Source organism: Pongo abelii, chromosome 18 (genome assembly GCF_028885655.2).
Source record: "Pongo abelii isolate AG06213 chromosome 18, NHGRI_mPonAbe1-v2.0_pri, whole genome shotgun sequence".
In the NCBI taxonomy this organism is placed as follows: Eukaryota; Metazoa; Chordata; class Mammalia; order Primates; family Hominidae; genus Pongo; species Pongo abelii.
The window spans coordinates 45292170-45298620 of NC_072003.2; the positions used below are offsets into that span (position 1 = coordinate 45292170).

The window sequence follows — 6451 nt, forward strand, 5'->3', positions numbered from 1 at the left end:
TCAAGTACAAGAAGTTCTTTTATCTAGGTTCTAAAGGGCATAAACAAAGATGCATATAGTCAGATTTATTTTTATAAACTTTTTTTTTTTTTTTGCTGTGTGCCTTACCACGACTATGTGGAGACAAAGAAAAATGTACATTTAAGTTATTAGTTGTTATATGCGTTTTGCATATACGACTTTTTGCTTATATTGAAGTTGTAAATTACAAGATAAAATAATGGAGTTTGATAAACTCATCTGTGCCCTGTAAACTGTAGCCCACTTACTGTATAACTTGATTCAGTCATTATTTATTAGTTTAAAAGCTGGTTTTAAAAAGCTGCAAACTAAACTTTATTACACATTTCAAAATCAGGAAGAGGTAAACTGTGACAGAGTTCCCCTGTGCCACAGACTTTTTTGGGGAGAAATGTTCTGCAAAAAATAAAATAAAATAAGTGTTTCCAAATTTTATTTTTTAAAAAGCTTGAGATTTTTTTCTATGATTAACCTTCACTCTACAGTCCCTTTTACTCAAGGCATGGTTCCTGGGTCATCTTTTCAAGGTTTAGTTTCTGGGAAGTTTTCAGCAAACCTCTCTCATGCTTTGTCCCAGTTTGTTGTTGTTGTTGTTGTTGTTTGTTTGTTTTGTTTTGGAGAAGGTGAACATCTTCACTTGAGGATAGATTTCCTGTCCCCGAGCCTATGTGTGTTGGTGAACCTGACACTAAATTGGAGTTTTCATTCCCCCATCATCTTCCTCAGTCCATCTGGTTTTTTCCAACCCATCTTCTTCAAAATCTTCCGACCTTTGTTGCTGTCAGTAATTTCAGAATGAATAGATGCAGAAACATCATCTTTTTGGAAAGTTCCTTCACTTCCAATCTTCTCACTACATTTTCCAGCTCTATTTTTATATTTTGGAAGCTTTAGTGTCTATTCATCTTCGTAGTCTGTATTCTGTAAACCATATTTTACTCATATTTTTAAAATTATTTTCTTATTTCCAAATCTTTTTCTTCTTAGTGTTGGACCAACAAACATTCACCTTTCTTATCAAGGTGAATGTGAGCTCTGACCTGCTGTGGGTCACAGCCATCACAGGTATCACTGCCAGGGTGAATGTGAAAGGGTAACACAGTCTCTCCAATTTTCATTTCATGTCTATGTATGCTCAAGTATGTAAGGGTCACATTTAGCTTTCACTTGAACAATCTGTTTTTCACTAACAATTGTTCCATTTTGACCGTCTTGATCTACAAGGACATAACTTTGCTAGTCATGGTCAAATTTCTGCCTGAAACTTACTGACACCAACTTCAGGGATTCAAAGAGTATGCTCCAGATCATTTTCTCTTCCAATTGTAGCAGGTTTTACAGCAGTAATAATAAACAGTGACCCCATATACAACACAGGTGATCTAATGGCAATTACCCTAACACACAGGGGCCAATGTTTTTTCTCATTTTCCTCCTCAGTGTCTTCTGCATTACATTGCCTTCACTGGTAATATGAGTAGGGGCTGCGCTGGGGCCCTAAAGGACGTCTGCGGAGCCAGAGGCCACAGGAATGCCAGCAACAAAAGCCAGCCTGGCCATGGCTGGCTGCTGTGGCCCTCACAAGGATGCCCTGACATGCGTTACCTGGAGCCATACAGGGTTGTAAGCAATGAGCAAGGGGAATACTGATGGCCCTGCCCGAGCTGCAGGGCCTGGAAACCAGAAAACTCCTGGGAACTATTACATCTTCCCCAGCTGGAGGAACAGCAGGAGGAGTGTTGGAGAAGTCAAGGGGCCAGAAGCTCTTGGGCCGTTCCTGGGTTGAGCCAGAAACGGCGGCCAAGAGAGTTTTCAATAAAGTTTACATGTGGCTAGATATGATCTGCCGATTACTCTTAATTTTTTTCACATTTATTGAGCTATGATTTACATATTGAAAAATGTATATATTTAGGGTATATATAATAGAGTGCTTTGAGGTATGTATACATCTTTAAATTATCTCAGTGAAGCTGGTTAATCTATCCCCTCACATACTTTACACATTTCTTTGTGTGTGGTGAAAGCACTTTAGATCTAATTTTGTAACAAATTCTGACTACCATTCTGCACATTAGGTCCCCAGCAGTTTTTCATTATATAACTGAAGGTATGCAGCTTTCGATGGTATCTTCCCACATTTCTCCCTTTCTAGCCTGTAGTAACTACCATTCTATTCTGTTTTTTTTTTTTTTTTAGATTCCACATGCAAGATCATGCAGTATTTGTCTTTCTGTATTTGGCTTATTTCACTTAGCATAGTGTCTTCAAGATTCATCAATATAGTCATAAATGAAAGAATTTCATTCTTTATTAAAGCTGAAATTATCTCTCTCTCACAGTTTATCCATTTGTTTGTATTAGAGGAGTGCAGATTCCCTTGGTGATACTGATTTTATGTCCTTTGGCTATATATTCTGAATTGGGATTAAAGGTAGATCAAGTTTAAAAATGTTAAGGAATCTCCATACTGTTTTTTTATAATGGCTGCACCAATGGACATGCTCAGCAACTGTCTACAAGTATCCTATTTTCTCTGCACCCTAACACATTTTATCTTTTAACTTTTTGATAATAGCTATCCTAAAACCATGATAAGGTGATATCTTATTATGATTTTCATTGTAATTACTCTTATAATTAGTAATGTTCAGAATCTTTTTATATACCTGCTGGCCATTTGTATGTCTTTGGAAAAAATGGCTATTTAGACATTTTCCCCAATTAATCAGGGAATTGGTTTTTGTTTCATTCTGCTGTGAAGTTTTTTTTTTCTTCATATTGAGTAGTATTAAATATATTTTGGATAGCAACATATCCTACATATGGTTTACAAATATTTTCTCCCAGCCCATATATTGCATTTATGTTTTGTTGATTGTTTCCTTTATTGTGCAGAAACTTTTTACTTTGATATAGTTCCACTTTTAAATTTTTGCTTTTGTTGCTTGCCTTCTTTGTGTTGAATCCAAAACATCATTGCCATGACTAGTGTTAAGGAGCACTTTTCTTATTTTTTTATAGAGGATTCATGATTTCAGTTCTTATGTTTAAGTCTTTATTTTAAACTCATTTTTGTGGTGGTATAAAAGAAAGTTTCACTTTTCGTGTATGCATATCTAGTTTTCCCCACACCATTTCTTGATGTGTCTATCTTTTCCTAATTATGTGAGATCACTCGACTGAATATGTGTGACTTTATTTCTGGGTCCTCTATTCTGTTCCATTGGTTTTTATGTAGATACTATAGTACTTTGATGACTATAGCTCTGTAATATAGTTTGAAATCAGGAAATTTGAGGCTTTCAGCCTTTTTGTTCCTATCAGTGTTTGGCTATTTGGGGTATTGTATGGCTCCATACAAATTTTACAATTGTTTGTTCTACATTTATTTTAATGGCATTAAAATTTTGATAGGAAGTTATTTAACTCTGCAGAAGAGTTTGTGTAGTACAGGTATTTTAACAATATTAATTTTTCGAATCCATGAACACAGTATATATTTCTCATTTTGTATTCTTCAATTTCTTTCATCAACATTTTAGTTTTCAGTATGCAGATCTTTAATATTCTTTGTTAAACTCATTCTATGTAATAAATAATGTATTTCTTTCTATGTGATATTGTAAATGGAATTATTTTTATTCCTTTTTTCAGATATTTTGTTGTTACTGTATCAAAATACAACTGATTTTCATGTTAATATTGTATCCTGCAACTCTACTGAATTAGTTTGTTATCTATAACAGGGTTTTGTTGTTGTTGTTTTTGGTAAAATGGTGGGCATTCTTAACCCTGGATACATTTTGAATTGATAGTTGCTATTATCATTTCATAATTCTTTAAATCTGACCAGATGGGTTTCTGCTGTCATGAATTCAGTGGAATTCAAATGTTCCATTTAAAATAATTGTGTGGGTTTTGCCTGGGCTCTGGGATGGGAGGCGCCCCGAGGGAGCCAGGAGATTCAGGACGGGGAGGGAGAAGCGCTCAGGGAAGAGGCTAAGCAGGGGAGGCAGAGAGGGGGACAGGAACAGCAGCAAGGAGAGGGGTCGTGTCTGAGACCCAGTGGGGAGAGAGAATGCGCCAGAAAAGAGATGAAGGGTGGGAGTGGGCAACAGGACTGCTTCCCCAACAGGGCAGTGGGCAGGGAAATTTGCTAAAACTGCAAGCCCCAGTGAACAGTGCGGGCAGGGTGGGAGGGAGTGGAGAGGACCAGGCGGATCCTAAGGTCAATTGAGAGAAAGGGACATTTCCCGGTTCCTTCACCTCTGCCCAGCGTTTCGCGAGCATGGCAGGCACCCCCAGGGGCAGGGCAGGGGAGAAAGCCGCTCTCGGCGGGATCGGAGAGCTGAGAGACGCACACTCGTTTTACAGGGCCGGGATGATGGCATAAGCAAGCGATGGCTGCGGATCCCGCTGACCCCGCGGGTGGGAGCGGAGGGCGTGGGCGGGGCCGAGCTCAGGGGGCCCAGAGCAATGGTCTCCAGGTAGCCCTGGAGGTATCTACCCGCCCATGCAGTGGCCTTCCGGGAGACCAGTATGGACGGCACCGTGGACACGCCCTTCCCAGCTGGAACATTCGTGAGGCTGGAATTTAAGCTGGGGCAGAAAAGCGGCAGGAAGGACTGGAAGAAACCCGAGCGCAAAGTCCAGCCCAAGGGGAGGAAGCGGAAATGCCTGGCCTGCGTCAAACTGGGTTCTGAGGAGAAGGTTCCGGCCCTGATGGTAACTACCCTATAGAGACGCCGGTTTGGCGGGAACCTGAGGAGCACCAGGGACCCAGTACAGCCGGGCGGAGTGGGCGGTGAGGACCCCACAGCTACTGCTTCCCTGTACAGTTCGTCTTCTCCAAGGCCGGGCCCCAGCTGAGCCCAGCACTGCATGGCGCCTCCTGGACCACTGTCGCGAGTGACCAGTGGAAGGCCCCACCTCCCAGGGAGAGAACCCCACTATATCCCCAGCTAATACAGCTGCTTCTCCCACCAAAAATAAATAAAAATGAATTAAATTTTTGTTTGGTCTTTGAAAATGATGTGTATCCTCTATATACTGGTCAACATGCTGCCCATTTATCTACATGCCTAATTAGTCAAACTTTTAAAAGAAGTTATTTAACGTTATGATCCTTTATTATGACACAAAATAGTAAACTTTATAATGGTTTTAATATCATCTAATATGATTAAAATATGTCAATTTGTCATTGCCAATGAATCTTTGTGTTACTTATTTTACACTGTTAAATATTCTGTCTACAAATGTCTAATGGCTTACAATCTTGCCTAACGTATCTGCTAAGTACTAACTACTCTAATTCAACAAATTTTCTTTTTACACCATTCTTAAAATACAATATCATTTTGTATTTATTTTTATTAAAATTATTTTTCTGCATAATCTAAATATTTGTGAAAATTATGTGGTCTATTCAGTCTGCCCTCTTGATAAAAGTCAGGGTTTTTTTCTCTTTATTAGTATGTTAGTACAAATGCAGTTTCATTACAGGAACATGGTGTACAGTGATGAAGTATGGGCTTTTGTGTAACAATCATCTGAATGGTGCTCATTGTCCCAATTAGGTATTTTCTCATTCCTAAACCCTCTACCAACCTCCCATCTTTCTGAGTCTCCAGTGTGTATTCTTCCAGTCTCTATATCCAAGTGTATGTATTATTGAGCTACCACTTATAAGTGGGAAACTGCAGTATTTGATTTTCTGTTTCTGAGTTATTTCACTTACAATAATGGCCTCCAGTTCCATTCTTGTGGCTGCAAAAGATGATTTTACTCTTTGTGACTGAGTAGTATTCCATGGTATAAATGTATAGTCAGTCATTGATAAATTTCAATTGATTGATAAATTTAAATTGAAGATATGCTATCTTTGCTATCGTGGATAGTGCTGCAATAAATGTATGAGTGTGGGTATCTTCTTTACATAATGAATTATTTTCCTTTAAGTAGATACCCAATAGTGGGAGTGCTGGATCAAATGGAAATTCTATTTAGTTTTCTGAAAAATCTCTGTATGCTTGCCAATATCTATCCTTTTCCTGCTTTTTAATAATTAGCAAATTTGAAAGTGTAAAATGTGATTGTAAAAAATTGTACAATATTTCATTGTGATTTTTAATTAGCATTTCTCTGATCATTGGCAATGTTGAACATTTTTTACATGCTTGTTGACCATCATTTGTCAACAAGCCTTCCAGGTTCACGCCATTCTCCTGCCTCAGCCTCCCGAGTAGATGGGACTACAGGCGCCAGCCACCACCCACAGCTAATATTTGTATTTTTAGTAGAGACGGGGTTTCACTGTGTTAGCCAGGATGGTCTCAATTTCCTGACCTCGTGATCTGCCCGCCTTGGCCTCCTGAAGTGCTGGGATTACAGGCGTGAACCACCGCGCTTGGCCTCATGTAATCTT

At 39.0% G+C, this 6451-nt stretch overlaps 1 pseudogene; it reads right to left on the reverse strand.

The window, feature by feature from the left end:
• Positions 1-516: 516 nt before the first annotated feature.
• Positions 517-4907, reverse strand: LOC100455301 (angiogenic factor with G patch and FHA domains 1-like; annotated as a pseudogene).
• Between the last annotated feature and the right edge of the window lie 1544 nt (positions 4908-6451).